Genomic DNA, 14,876 nt, shown 5'->3' with positions numbered 1-14,876 from the left:
CTGAGGGACACCTCCCACCTCCGTGCACTAATTTTGTGCATCGGGCCTCTAATATATATATATATATATATATATATATATATATATCTCCTATATAATAAAAGGCTAATATGCAAATAGACCGAACAGCAGAACAACCGAAAAACCAGTCACTATGACATGCGCTGACCACCAGGGGGGCGCATGCAGAATATGGCGGGCATTGGCAGCAGGTGGCAGAGTGCGGAACATTTTGTGCATCAGCCGCAGTGGGATGGTGGAACAGGTGAGCGGGGCGCCAGACCAAGGTGGGGCGCCAGTTGCTGTCATCAGGGCAAGCCTCTGGTGGTTACTGAAAATTATTTGTCAGCGGGTGCGAGCGGTGGCTTCCGGCCCCAATCATCCCTGAGGGCTTCTCCACCTTCCCTACTCCTGAGAGGCTATCAGAGCCAGTAGCAGTCGCTCACACCCACTGCCAGTGCTGGCCCTGCTCGCACCCACAGATGGCGCTGGAGCTGCCGCTCGCACCGGCTGCTGGCACCTGGTGCCAGTCCCAATCGTCGGCAGGTGTGAGCAGCAGGTGTGAGCAGCGGCTGCCCGCCCTGATCACCCCTGAGGGCTTCTTCACCTCTCCCTGCTCCTGAGGGGTGATTGGGGCAGCACCTGCCACATTCACCTGCTGATGGCACCGGCCCCATTCTCACCTGCTACTGGCACAGGCCCCAATCACTCTGAGCTGTCAGCGGGTGCGAGCGGGGCTGGCGCCATCAGCGTGTGGGAGCAGCGGCAGGGGGCTGGGGGCCGCGGTGATAGGGACCGGGCGGGGGCACGGAGGAAGGACCAAGACCTGCCCCTGTGCCCACCGCAGCTTCGTGGCTCACAGTTCCTTTCAAGGTGCATGAATTCATGCACTGCACTGGGCCCCTAGTGTGTGTGTGTGTATGTGTGTGTGTGTTTGTGTGTGTGTATTATTGATTTCAGAGAGGAAGGTAGAAGGAGAGAGAGATAGAAACATCAATGATGAGAGAGAATCATTGATCGGCTGCCTCCTGCACGTCCCCTACTAGGGATCGAGCCTGCAACCCGGGCATGTGCCCTTGACCAGAATCAAACCCAGGACCCTTGAGTCCACAGGCCAATGCTCCATCCACTGAGCCAAACTGGCTAGGGCAAGGTATTTCACTCTTAAGACCAACAGATAAATATGAAGATTTTATAATGAGTCTTCAGTTTAATAAATGTTTCTAGATAATATGAGAGCAGAATATAAATATATACTTGCCCAAATCAAACTTGATTTCCAACACAATACTCTTAATATTCAATTTTATATACCATAGACAAAGATTCATGTTTCTATAGATACATAGATTTTCTTTACTTTCATAAGTTGTAAATGAATACAACTAGGCCAGTGGTCAGCAAACTCATTAGTCAACAGAGCCAAATATCAACAGTACAACGATTGAAATTTCTTTTGAGAGCCAAATTTTTTAAACTGAAACTATATAGGTAGGTACATTGTTATTAACTTAATTAGGGTACTCCTAAGGCTTAGGAAGAGCCACACTCAAGGGACCAAAGAGCCGCATGTGGCTCGCGAGCTGCAGTTTGCCGACCACGGAACTAGGCCCTCACCTTTAACAAAAATTAGAGCATTTGGTTTTTCCTTGAACTGAAAATACTGTTCAAACTCAGTATAAAATCTTCATTAAAACCAAACTCCACCCAAATAAGATTCCTAATGACATTTTAATGTGTTTCAATTATTCATCATTACTAATAATTATAATTTAACTTGAATTTAACCAGGTGGTATGTATCAACTAGACCTTTTGTGTTATCCATACACACAGTTAAATTCAAGTCAGAACTGAACTGGTTCAACATTGAGAAATTAAAAATTCCTTAGTTATTTACTTTTGGTGACCAGGACTTTTTTAAAAAGATTACATAGTTTGTTCTAGAGACCAGTTATTTTAACTAGAATAGAACACTATATTTACATGGCTCCATGTTGTTCTTTTCTCACCAAGATGTCTTTTTCACTTATTCAGAGTTACCAATCATGAAAGATGTTTACAATACAGTGTCAAGTTAAAGTAAAGAAGTTACAAATCACTGTGTACAACACGGGTGGGGAATGTCCAGCCCACAGGTCACATGAAGCCTGCAAAATCATTTGGTCTGGCCTCCCAAGGCATTAGGAGTGAGTTAATTAAATGTTTGACTAAATATAACAGGCTAATTTTTAAGCTGATAATTTTGTATGCCCTACGAATGATGTTGTAAATATCTAAATGGCCCTTGGCAGAAAAAAGAGAAAAAAGGTTCCCCACTCCTGGTGTATAGCAAGAACTCACTGTGTAGAATGATACATGTTTGCACATGTGTATGCCTATGTGTATATAGGGCATGCAAGTGTCCATGCATGTGTGTACACAATCATGTGTGCCCAAGCATATACTGGGATTAGGTGTTTTTCTTTTTCTTTGTACTTATACTTTCAACATACAAAATTTAAAAATACAAATGGTATTTTAATGAAGGGAGAAAAGTATTTTTTAAAAATATCTGAGTGCTCATTAAGTACAAGGTACTACACCTCTAGCACAGTGTCATTGTAAAATATACAATGAGGAAATGTAAAATGAGGAAAGCACATTGCAAGTGTCCTCCAGTGTGTACAAGTTTGATATTATTAATCTGTATAGTTACTATCAAAACAGTCCTCATAAATTTAGAAATACATTGTAGAATGGTACAGGATAAAAAGTAAAAGAACCCCTAAATGGCTCCTCTGATACTACTCCCTTTTCTGGGCCTCATAGAAATCAGGATTTTAAAAAGATTCCCAGGTGATTCTAATGTGCAGCCAAGGTTGAGAACCACTGCTCTAGAGATTACTGGTGGTATGTATCAAGAGTATTCCATATAACAGCATATTATTATTGAAATCATTCCCCAATTAATGGATATTTAGGTTACTTCCAAGTTTTCACTGTTATGACCTGTTTCACTACAGTAAAAACTTATGTATACATTTATATACATGTGTAGATATTTCCCTAGAATTGGTTCCTAACAGAATTGCTGGGTAAAAAAAATATATGTACATTTAAAAAATAAGAGGATTTTGGTATTCTTTATCAAAAAGTTTAACAATTTGCACTCTCTTTAACAGTGTATAGCACTGCCAGGTTCTTTCTAAAAGTGAATGTTATAGTTTTTGCCAATGGATTTGGTGAAAATGGTGTTTAAAAAAGGAAACAGCAGCCAAAATGGAGTCACTTTTGCTAAACCTATCACCAAACCAAAACTTAATAACTAACCTAATTGTAGTTTCAGTCTCTCCCAGGAGTGGAAATTCAAACCAATTAGTCTGAAATTTCCTGGTCAATACCAGGATAAAATCTTTGCCATTCCCACCCTGGCCAGTGTGGTTTGGTTGGTTGGGCATTGTCCTGCACACTGAAAAGTTGCCAGTTCCATTCTGGTCAGGGCACCTGCCTGGATTGTGGGCTCAATTCCAGGTAAAGGTTGTGTGGGAGGCAAACAGTTGATGCTTCACTCTTACATTGATGTTTCTCTCTTCCTCTCCCTTCCTGTCTCTCTTTAAAAAAAAATCTTAAAAAGTAATCTTTGCCATTCCCTTCCCAACAACAACAAAAAAAGAATATGACCTGGCCTAAAAATAATCGTTTCTTTTACTAATAACATACCTGCTACATCATTCTTCCTATAAAAATCTTTCATTTTGTGCAACCCCTCAGAACACCTGGCTAGTTGCTAGAAGAGATGTTGCTGATTCATAAATTGCTTAATAAAGCCAAATCAAAGCTTCAAATTTACTGGATTGAATTTTGTTCTTTAACAATGGTTTTAATATCCCTAATTACTACAGTGAATTTTAGTATCCTTTCTTTTTTTATGCATCTTTTTTTTTCTGGGAAATGCCTATTTATAACCTCTGCCACTTTTTCAAATGGGTGTCTTTTTTTCTTATTGATTTGTAGGAGCTCTTTATATATCATGGATATAAAGTAGATACCTTTTAATATAATGTTATTTGAAACAGATGATTAGTTAATTGAAAAGGTCAATTAAGATGGATAATCGTAAAAATGCATAAGACAAACAATTCATTTTATCTTGATTTCATTTTATCAGTAGTAAATGTACACTCATTCATCAAATTTTTGATATAGGGCCAAGAAGCCAAAGCTTTTTATTTAACTCCAGGCCCACTGAGTTTAAAGAAATGTAAACAGGATTCTTAGACAACACAGAACTTCAAAGAACTCAAAACATATTGGCAAAGCACTGAGTAAAGAACACTTTTAAATATTTATATTTATTTTATATGAATCTTTTATCATCTTACCCTAATTGGACAGTAATAACTTGCTTTCTTCAACTCTTTCAAAAACAATTTGTTTTGTATTTAAAAATGAACCTGCTCTGACTGGTGGTGCTCAGTGGTTAGGATGTCAACCAGAGCACCAAAGGGTCGTGGGTTCGATTCCCAGTCAAGGGCAAGTACCCGGGTTGCAGGTTTGATCCTGGCCAGGTCGAGGCACATAAGGGAGGCAACCAGTCAATGTCACTCTCTTCTCTCTCTCTCCCTCTCTCTCTCTCTCTCTCTCTCCCTGACCCCTTCCCCCTCCCTTTCTCCCTCTCTTCCTCCACCAGTGTGTCAGTGTCCGTCCCTTCTACTCTCTCTAAAAATCAATGGAAAAAATATTATTGTGTGAGGATTAACAAAAAAGAAATGATCCTAATGTAACTATCACCCAGCTTCAAAAAATATCCATATGTGCTGTATTTTATTTCTTTTATATCTCTACACACTCCGCACACCCACCACCCCTCATATCATTTGAAGCAAATCCCAGATATCACATAATTTCATCTGTAAACTTTCAGTAAGAACTTCAATTCCCTCCCTCATATTTTATCACATTACAAAATATGAAAATAAATGACAAAAACAGCCAGCATATATAAATTCAGTGATAAAAGCATCGGTTCGACTGATTGGTACACAAGCACACTGGTATACTGGAGATCAGCTTACTAATAGCAAGTGTTCACTGTACAGTTTAATTTACAAAGAAAATGAAAAGCATCATTTAATGTGGTGAGTCAGTTAAGTGAAAGTCAATTAAATATTCTACTGCTTATGTAGAAGCTATTTTCCTCAGTCTGTCATCTGCCTTTTTAACTTTGTTTTGGTTGTCTTATGCTTTCCAGACGCTTTTAAAATATATGCTTATATTTTTAAATACATTCTTAATTTATTTTTAGTGTACGATGTGAGATGGAAATCAATTTCTTTCCAAATGTGTATCAAATTTCCTAACTCGATTTCCATTTTCAACATCACATATATAGGTCATTTAAAAGAACTAAAGTGTTGCCCTGGCCAAGTGGCTCAGTTGGTTGGAGCACTGTCCCATACACCAAAAGGTTGCAGGTTCCCTCCCTGATTGGGGTGCAATCTCTCTCTCTCTCTCTCTCTCTCTCTCTCTCTCTCTCTCTCTCTCTCCCCTCACTTCCTCTCTCTCTAAAATCAATAAAAACATCCTCAGATGAGGATTTAAAAAATAAGAAGTAAAGGGTCAACTTCTAATTTACAAAAGAATGTTATTTTTTAAACAATAAACCAACAGTCTAAGCACAGCTTGATAGGCTCAAACTACTATGTGTTTTTTAATCACATAGCAGTTCTGGGGGCAGGAATAACAGCAGTGCCATTCCTGGCTTTCTCATTACCACACTGGCAACAACAAAATCACCAAAGGACATCAGGACCACATAGGCCTCTTGCTGAATCTCACTAATTGCCATACCTGTGAATTTACATTCACAATAAAATAGCCCACACTTGACAACAAAATCAACCCTCTTCATCCATTCCTTAATGCTGCTCTTGGACAACAAACAGTGTCTTGTGGACTTAGTAAAGAAAATGAATACACTCTTCCCAACCACAATTTCCCATGGAAACATAACTAAAAGGTACTAAAAGTCGAGGTAAATTTTGTTAACTTTCCTTTATAACATAAAGACTCAATGAATTTCAAGGTTGTTTTGTCCCTAGGCAAACTTTTTCTGTAAGGATCAGGGATTAAATAGGCTTTTAGGGCCATAGTTCTCTGTTTCAACTTTGAGATTGTAATTTAAAATTTTGAATGCAGAGACAATACAGAAATGAAATGATGTGACTATGTTACATCAGAAGTTATACTTTGGATTTTTCATTGTTCTTGTTTCGTGTGTGTGTGTGTGTGTGTGTGTGTGTGTGTGTGTGTGTGTGTTGTTTTGTTTTTGTTTTTACAAAGACAGGTGGTGAGCAAGATTTGGCTATTGGCAGGATTTGGCTAGTCCTTGCATTATACCAATGGTTGATCTTTTTGAAATAGCAATCCACTACCCTAGCTGTACACTTATTTGAGCAAATATGGTGACATGAAGGGACAAGTAATCATTTCATTACCACCTTACAGAAACAAATACTTTCAAAGTTAATCACTAACCTTTTCCTGTAACTTCTCATATGAGCACATACATTTTCAAAATATAAAATTGCAAGTCCCCTTCAAGCTAATATTTTAAAAGATAATTAAAATGAACATTGAGTAGCTACTACAAAAGGAAAACATACAGTCTAGACATACAAATTCAACAGTCTTTCATTCATTATTATGATAATGAGTATAAAAAGTCTACTAAGTACATGGTAATGATTCGCAACTTCACTACTCAAAATGCAGAATAAATATCCAAAGTACATTTAAATGAGAACACAACTTTCTTCCCTTTGGGTTATTTACCAAAAACCTTGATTTAAAAAAAAAAACACCCACACAGTTTTGCCAAAATATGTTTAATTTAGAAAGTGAAACCAAAATCCCCTTGCACATCCTGTGCTTATTTAATTTAAAAATACTAATTTTAACATTTCACTTGACAGCCTTGTAAGGCAGAAATTATATTGTTAAGACATAAAAGGATACAGCTATTTTAATATAGCATGTGTGAGTATGGATTCACATTCTACACAATCAAGACCACTTGTTCACAGGATATATTTGAACTCCAGGATTGTGAAATTAAAAATGTTCAGACTGCTTAGAAAATTATTGGGTGTTAGAGAGAACAGCACGGAATACATTAAATAACAAAAGTATATAGCACCCCTTGACCCCAAAGGCTGATAGATAAAAGGAAAAATTGATAAACTGGGACTCACCAAAATTAAATACTTTTGTACTATGAAAATCCCTGTGAAGATGATGAAAAGGCAAGCTATAGATGGGGGGAATATGCAAACCAGGTATCCAACAGAGGACTAGTATTTAGAATATATAAAGAACTCGTAGAACTCAACAGTATAAAAAGAATATCCAACTGGAAAATTGACAAAAGACATGATCATACAGTTCACTAAAGAGAATTCAGAGATGAGCACATGAAAAGATATTCAACATAATTAGCCATAAGGGAAATGCAAATTAAAACTATGACAAGATATCACTATACACCTATCAGAATGGCTAAAATATGAAATAGTAACACCACCCAATGCTGGCAAGAATAAGGAGTATTGATATGTTGCTGGTGGGAATGTAAAATAGTAAGCCATTCTGGCAAACAGTTTGGCAGTTCTACATCAAACTAAACATGCAACTAACATACAAGCAGCAATTGTGCTCTTAGGCATCTATCCCAAAGAAATGAAAATTTATGTTTACATAAAAAGTACTACATGACTGTTCACAGGAGCTTTATTCATAACAGGTTTAAAAAAAAAACAGGAACTAGCCAGATGTCCTTCAAAGGGTGAATGTTTAAACAAACTAGTACATCCACACCATGGACTACGACTCAACAATGAAAAGGAACTATCAATACAAGACACATTCCCTGCAGGAATCTCCAGGGAATTATGCTAAGTGAAAAAAAAAGCCAATCTCAAAAAGTTACATACTGTATGATGCTATTTATATAGCATTCTTGAAATGGCAAAAGTATAGGCATGTAAAACAAATTAGTGGTTGCCAGGGTCATGGAGGGAGAGAGAGAGAGATGGCTATGGCTACAAAATGGTGATGAAACAGTTCTGTATCTTAACTGTGGTAGTAGTTACTACACAAATTTAACCATGTGATAACACTGCATAGAGCTAAATACACACGAAATGCGTGTATGTAAAACTGATGAACTCTGAATCAGATGGATGGAATGTATCTATTTCAATTTCCTTCGTTGTAATATTGTACCACAGTGATGCAAGATGTTACCATTGGAGTAAATTAGATAAAGTGTATCATTTCTTAACAAGTGCTTAAGTATCTACATCTCAAAATAAACAGTTAAAAGAGAAAAAGAGTAAAACAAGCCAGTGAGTGCTAGGAGTGGGGAAAAAGAGCTTTTATTTTTGCTAAAGTCTCAGCAATTAAAAGTTAAGGAAGAAAGAAAAAAGGAATGCCAAGAAGAGAGTCTAAAGGCTGCAATTAATACTATCACCCACCTCTTCCTACCCTGTAGAGCTTCAGTATCCTCAGGACTTTATGTCTGTGATTTGACTGTTATTGTTGTTCATAAAAATAAACTGTCTATACATATATCTCTACATAATCCCCACCTCTATCACTATCATCCCAGATTAAACTCATAGGGTAGGGCTTGTCTTAACCATCATATCCTGGAGACTGGCACAAAAATAAGTGACAGATGAAGGAACAAGGTAAATTAAATGAACAAATAAATGAATGAATGAGATGCCTGCATATTCTTTTAAAGTTCTTAGTCAATTACAGTTACAAGGCAGCATTTATACATTTCCTTACAAATTTCTAAAAGCCATGAACATTAAAAAAAACAAACTGTGGTATGGACCTGGCCCAGTGGCTCAGTGGTTGGAATGTTGTCCTGTACACCAAAAAGGTTTCAGGGCTGATTCCTGGGCACATACCTAGGTTTGGGGTTTGATCACTGGTTAGGACACATATGAGAGGCAACTGATTCTCTCTCTCTCCTCTTCTCTTCTCTTCTCTTCTCTTCTCTCTCTCTCTCTCTCTCTCTCTCTCTCTCTCTCTCTCTCCATATCGTCGGATGAGGGTTATAGAAAATAAGTGTGTTATGCACACTGCGCACATTTTACTTACAAAAAGAAATGAGCAATACCTGACTTTCTGTAAAATGCTTCCCAATTTAGAGATCTCCACATATAGCGTAATCATTTGCTAAGAATGGATTAAGAATTATGTATATATAAATTGGAACTAGTATATGCAGATCTTTGAGAAAAACATTCTAAACAACTGGTATAACTAAGTATATATGGCACAACCTTGATGCAAATGGCATCAGATAGACATATATATGTGTTCATATATATAGTATATGAACAAAGAATGCAAATTGGGGGACTTATGGATCACTCTGTCAACCATCAAGACGCTTTTACAAATACAAAAACTAAGAGAGGTAAAGTAACTTGCTAGAACTGGAACTGAATCTGAGCCTCTCCAACATCTCAATTCATTTCTCACTAAATATGGCAAGACTCTCCTTTCCCCTCCCATTCCACTCCTACCCAAAACAATTAAAGAAAAAAAGGAAAGACTCATGGACCTAGACAACAGTATGGTGATTGGCAGAGGGAAAGGGGGGTGGGGGAGGTAGAAGAGGATATAGGGGGGATAAATAGTGATAGAAGGAGACTTGACTTGGGGTGGTAAACACGCAATACAATATACAGATGATGTGCTACAGAATTGTACACCTGAAACCTAAATAATTTAATTAACCAATGTCACCCCAATAAATTCAATTACAAAAACAGAAACAAATCTTAATATAAATCATTTTTTATTATTTTTAGAGAGAGATGGGAAGTGAGGGGAGAGAGGGAGAGAGAGAGAGAGAGAGAGAGAGAGAGAGAGAGAGAGGAAGAGACATTCATTTGTTGTTCCACTTATATATGAATTTGGGATCAAGCCCGAAACCATGGTGTGTCGGGGCGGCGATGCTCTAGCCAACTGAGCTACCAGGCCAGGGCTAAATTACTTATTTTTTAAATAGGGTTTTTTAAAGGATGGGGGCAAACTGAATTTACTCAAGCTTTTCTGTGTTTCATTACACTGTCTGTGAACTTTTAGTTGTCAAATTACTCTCACATCAGAACAATAAGGTACTTTATTCTATGGTGCAAGTGCTATACTAACAGTTTAATGTTTCATCCTTCACTTAAATGGCTGAGAGGGTGTTAATTCTTACAGAAGTCTTACATATCTTGCACTTTACCAGCTTCAGTGGAAAATATGAGCTATTTTACAATTCAAGGAAGAGGCTTTCACTATTAAAATCTTGACTGATATGCTCATGGACATTACTGTAATTGAATCTCCACTTGCATGCAGCCTTAGGTATCAGAAACAGTTAAGCCCTGGCCCAGTAACACAGTTGGTTAGAGCGTGGTCTGATCCACTACGGTTGAAAGTTTGATCCTGATCAGGGCACATACAAGAAACAACCAATGAATGCATCTATAGGTGAAACAACAAATCGATGTTTCTCTAAAATCAGTAAATAAAAACTTAAAAAACTAATTTTAGAGGCAAAGTACAAGAAAAACTAAAGTGACAAGCAACTACTGGGAAATGGTTGATTAAACCATAAAGCAGACTGCTTACTTTTTCAAAGGGATTCATTTAAATGCCATTTTGTCCTTGTTCTGCATCTCACAGCAGTGATGATTGATTTTTTTTTTAAGGTCAAAGAGCGAATAGAGCAAATTCATTACGAGAGGGTGGAAAAAAATGCCTTTGAAGGAGGATATGCTGGAGTGAAGAGGAGAAATGACGTCTTATTTAAAAAATGTAACCCCTTGATGGGGGTTAGGCAATGAATCATATTCTCCTCGATTTTTCTATGTGCTATAGACATCCGCCACAGTTCTTTCTGTTGGGCACTGGAATGAGAGGATGAGGAAGTGAATAAAGCTAATACTAACTATATAGCACCCACTGAGGACAAGAATATAGAAAGAACGGGGGAAAAATAAGAGCATGCTTCTGCTAAAATCCAGCTGTTTTCTACCATATGTAACAATACGGAAGCTAAGAGGATAGTGAAAACCAGGGCATCCCTCACATTAGAAGGGCGGATGCTTCTAAGGTAAGAGACCCGCTTACCCTCGGCTATATAGAGCGAGCCAGAGGGGACAAAATGGAGTTGAGGTCTAGGGACGCCCTAAAGGTCGTTGGAAAGCCTGGCAAGCTCTTGGTGTGCCCCTTTGGCAAAGGGCATGGCAAAGGATAGTACCCCGATCAGGAAGATGCCTGTCTCTCTCCGGGAATGGTGAGCGGCAAAAGAGGCAGCCCAGGGTCTCGAGGACCCCAGACTTCAGTAAAGGGGAAGATGTAGAAATCTCAGGGATCTCTCTGGCCCCGGGGGAGGCGGGCGGAGAGTCGCTGGGGTTCAAAAAGAAATGGAGCCGATTTCGGGAACGGGAATAGGAACGTTCGCTCGACCGCCTCTGGGCTCAGATGTCGGACGGTGGCGCCGGGCCGAAGCCTCACCAGCCGGGGGTTACTCACCGGACGCGTTACCCACGGCGATCTCGGCGATCTCGCAGCCGGCAGGCGCCAGGCCCTCGGGGAGCTGGCGGGAAGGAGCGGCGAGTCCGCTAGCGCTGAGGCGAGGAGCGGCGCGCCGGGGAGGCCGGAGAAACAGCCGCAGCGGCGCGCGCACCCCAACGACCGGCGGAGGCGAAGGCGGGGCCAGGAGCGGCGGCGCGAGCCCGGAAAAAGACGCGCCTGCAGGGGCGGGCGGAGTCGGGGCGCGCGGTGGTGAGGCTGCGGCAGCCGAATCGCGGGCGCCCACGGCTCGGCCCACCCACGCTTTTGCCTCCGCTCGTCCGGGACGTCAGCCGGGGAGGCGGGGCCGAGCGGGCACCCAGCGCGAGGGAGGGGGTGCTGCGGCCAAGCTGCACAGGCTAACGGCGCCCCGCCCGCTCGCCGCAGGGTCTCCACTCCCGCTTCCGAGTCGCTGCTGCCGGGCTGGCTGGCCGCGTTATCCCGGGTGTTTTCAAGGTCTGCGCCTGGCTGGTTTCGGCGAAGTGCAGAACCGGCCCGAGCCAGCACCTGTGCTGGCTTCCCAGCATGAAAGTTCCTCTCAGGTCATTCTTCCAGCTGCCCTTTACAGAGAATTCATCTTTGGATTCACTACCCTTCCAATGGAGAGAGATCTTGCCGAGCAAGGACACCTTGCTCCTCCAAGCCTGAGCTAATGCCTGCATCTTCCATTTATCTCGCCTCTCACTGCGTTAAGACCCCCGCCCCGCCTGCTGATGAAATATCACAAGGAGGCAGGGTTTTCACTTTATGCCTTTCGTATCCACGATGCTGCAAGGAAAAGCCACTGCAGCGCTCTGATATCTCGCTGGACCTGATCCTTGCTTATGAGCCGGTCCTACAAATACTGTTCCTAAGAGATTTGAGAAATTGCTGTTAAAATAAAATTCCGGCAAACTGTCTCTGGACTTCAAAAGGAACAGATCTTAATTGCAAATGAGCCACGACAAACTGCCAAGAATTTATCATCAAAAACAATAAGAATAAAGCGCCAGTATTCTTCCAGTTTCCTGATGCAGAATGGAAGACTAGCTTCCTCTTCCTGCTAGTAATTGACATTTCATTTCACTTGCTATTTTCATTTTCCATAGAATTACCAGAGGTAACAACATGCATGTGTGTCTCACCGCCTCAGATTACCAGCTAGACTAGAGTCATTCAAAAACGTTAGTTTGCATCTGAATCCTCTGGGGTGCTTGTTAAAATATGGGTGCCTGTATCTACAACGCCAATGTATTGCATTCAGATATGAGTGGGGCTGAGAAATTTGAATTTTTAATGTTTTATTGATTGTAGAGAGGAAGGGAGAAAGATAGAAACATCAATGAGAGGGAGTCATTGATCTGCTGCCTCCTGTATGCTCCACACTAGGGATTGAGCCCACAACCTGGGCATGTGCCCTGACCAGGAATCGAACTAGTGACCTCTTGGTTCACAAGTGAACGCTCAACCACTGAACCACACCGCCAGGGTGAAATTTGAATTTTTTAATAAGCATTCCAGGTAACGCTATAGGTGGTTGGAGGTTTATAATTAAGAGAGCATGGAGTTATAGCTTTTGTATATTACTACTCTGAAGTGGGATCACTCATCCAATTTCCAACAGACCCACCCACTTATATATAACATGCCTATAATTATTGCTATGGCAGTTCTGTAACTTCCTTTTTTGATTGACCTAGAAAGTTCAGGACTTCAAACAACAAGTGTAATTGTCATGTTTATTTCACGAGATCTTGTTGTAATACCAGAAATAAATAATTGTCAGCTATATAATTCACTGGGTACCTATAGTATAGAGCAGGTTCTTGAATGACGTTTGTTCAACGTCATTTCGTTTTAAAGTTGATGAGATGCCTTAGGAACTTAACTCTTGTTTGTATCAATTAGCCTAGGCCAGTGATCTGCAAACTCATTCGTCAACAGAGCCAAATATCAACAGTACAACTATTGAAATTTCTTTTGAGAGACAAATTTTTTAAACTTAAACTATATAGGTAGGTACATTGTTATTAACTTAATTAGGGTACTCCTAAGGCTTAGGAAGAGCCACACTCAAGGGGCCAAAGAGCCGCATGTGGCTCGTGAGCCACAATTTGCCGACCACGGGCCTAGGCCTAGGGTAAAATTGGTTTTGTTATACAGTGGGGCCTTGACTTATGAGTTTAATTCGTTCTGAGACCGAGCTCGTTAAGGAGCTCGTTAACTCAAATTACTCTGTCAACTCAATGCAAAAAATTGGCCGAGAGACAGCTGGTATCTCAAAAAACTCGTTAGTAGGGACACTCTCATAAGTCAAGGCCCCACTGTACCTCATTTTGTTAGAAGTTAAGGGAGAACTTACTATACAGAGAGCACTGTCATCTATAGTCAGGTTAACACAAATGAAATCAAAGAAATGATGATCCCTGCCCTCAACAAACTTAGTGTCTAGTTGTGGAATTAAAACACAAAGTACAGACCCAGTGTAACACATCAATCTGTTGGACCAAGATGAAAAAGAACTTGTAATTAAAGAATAGTTTTGTCAATTTTCTTTACCATCAGTCACTTAGCCCAGACCTTTTCAATTAGGTAATTTCCTCTGAACACCGAGTCCTCTGAACATTGAGTCCTCAGCTTACTGCAGTTCCTCAAATTCTACAAGGTTTCGAGGAAAGAGCCTGAAGCTCTCAGGTTTTGTTGTTGTTGCTGTTGTTAGTTTGTTTGTTTATATGTATGGACACATAACACACTATGTATATGCGTGCGTGTATAATATAGGTATATTTTAGAGACCAAGAAACTACTTGAATTTTCAATATCTGTATCACTTAAGCTATTCATTAATGCTGACAGTTCTGGCTATTTTTATCACCTACCATAGCTCACCTTTTCCTCTACAGTTAATTGCACCCAGCATGTAGAGGAAAGAAGCGCTACATTGCCAAAAAGAAAACCAAGTGTATTTATAGCTTTTCCTTTTTCATTTTTCAGGATCAAAACAAACCTTGTTTAATTCCTTGTCACCAGAAACCCTCCAGAACTACTACCCAGGAGCAAAACATTCCCCCTGCCAGCTGTCTGACATTTTAGGCAGAACATTTGAACCATTGTTTACTAGTTAGGAAGACAGGGGATTATTATCCTTATTTTACAGATGGAGAACCATATGCAGGTCAAATGACTTGTCCAGTCACACAACTAACTAGTAGCAAAGCCTGGATTTCCTACCACAGTTCTGATGGCTTCTAGCCAGGGTGCTTGCCACTA

General features: G+C 40.2%; 1 protein-coding gene across 1 annotated transcript in view; it reads right to left on the bottom strand.

The window, feature by feature from the left end:
• Positions 1 to 11,738, bottom strand: part of ACSL4 (acyl-CoA synthetase long chain family member 4) — an 83,172-nt gene extending 71,434 nt beyond the window's left edge. The window contains exon 1 of the mRNA XM_014459440.2: positions 11,589 to 11,738. The gene's annotated coding sequence lies outside the window, so the exon portion shown is untranslated. The remainder of the gene's footprint in view (positions 1 to 11,588) is intronic.
• Positions 11,739 to 14,876: the final 3,138 nt, after the last annotated feature.

The sequence above is a fragment of the Myotis lucifugus genome, unplaced genomic scaffold, assembly GCF_000147115.1.
Source record: "Myotis lucifugus unplaced genomic scaffold, Myoluc2.0 scaffold_2, whole genome shotgun sequence".
Taxonomy (NCBI): Eukaryota; Metazoa; Chordata; class Mammalia; order Chiroptera; family Vespertilionidae; genus Myotis; species Myotis lucifugus.
The sequence above is the reverse complement of the archived record's forward strand: the minus strand, read 5'-3'. Positions and strand labels throughout refer to the sequence as shown.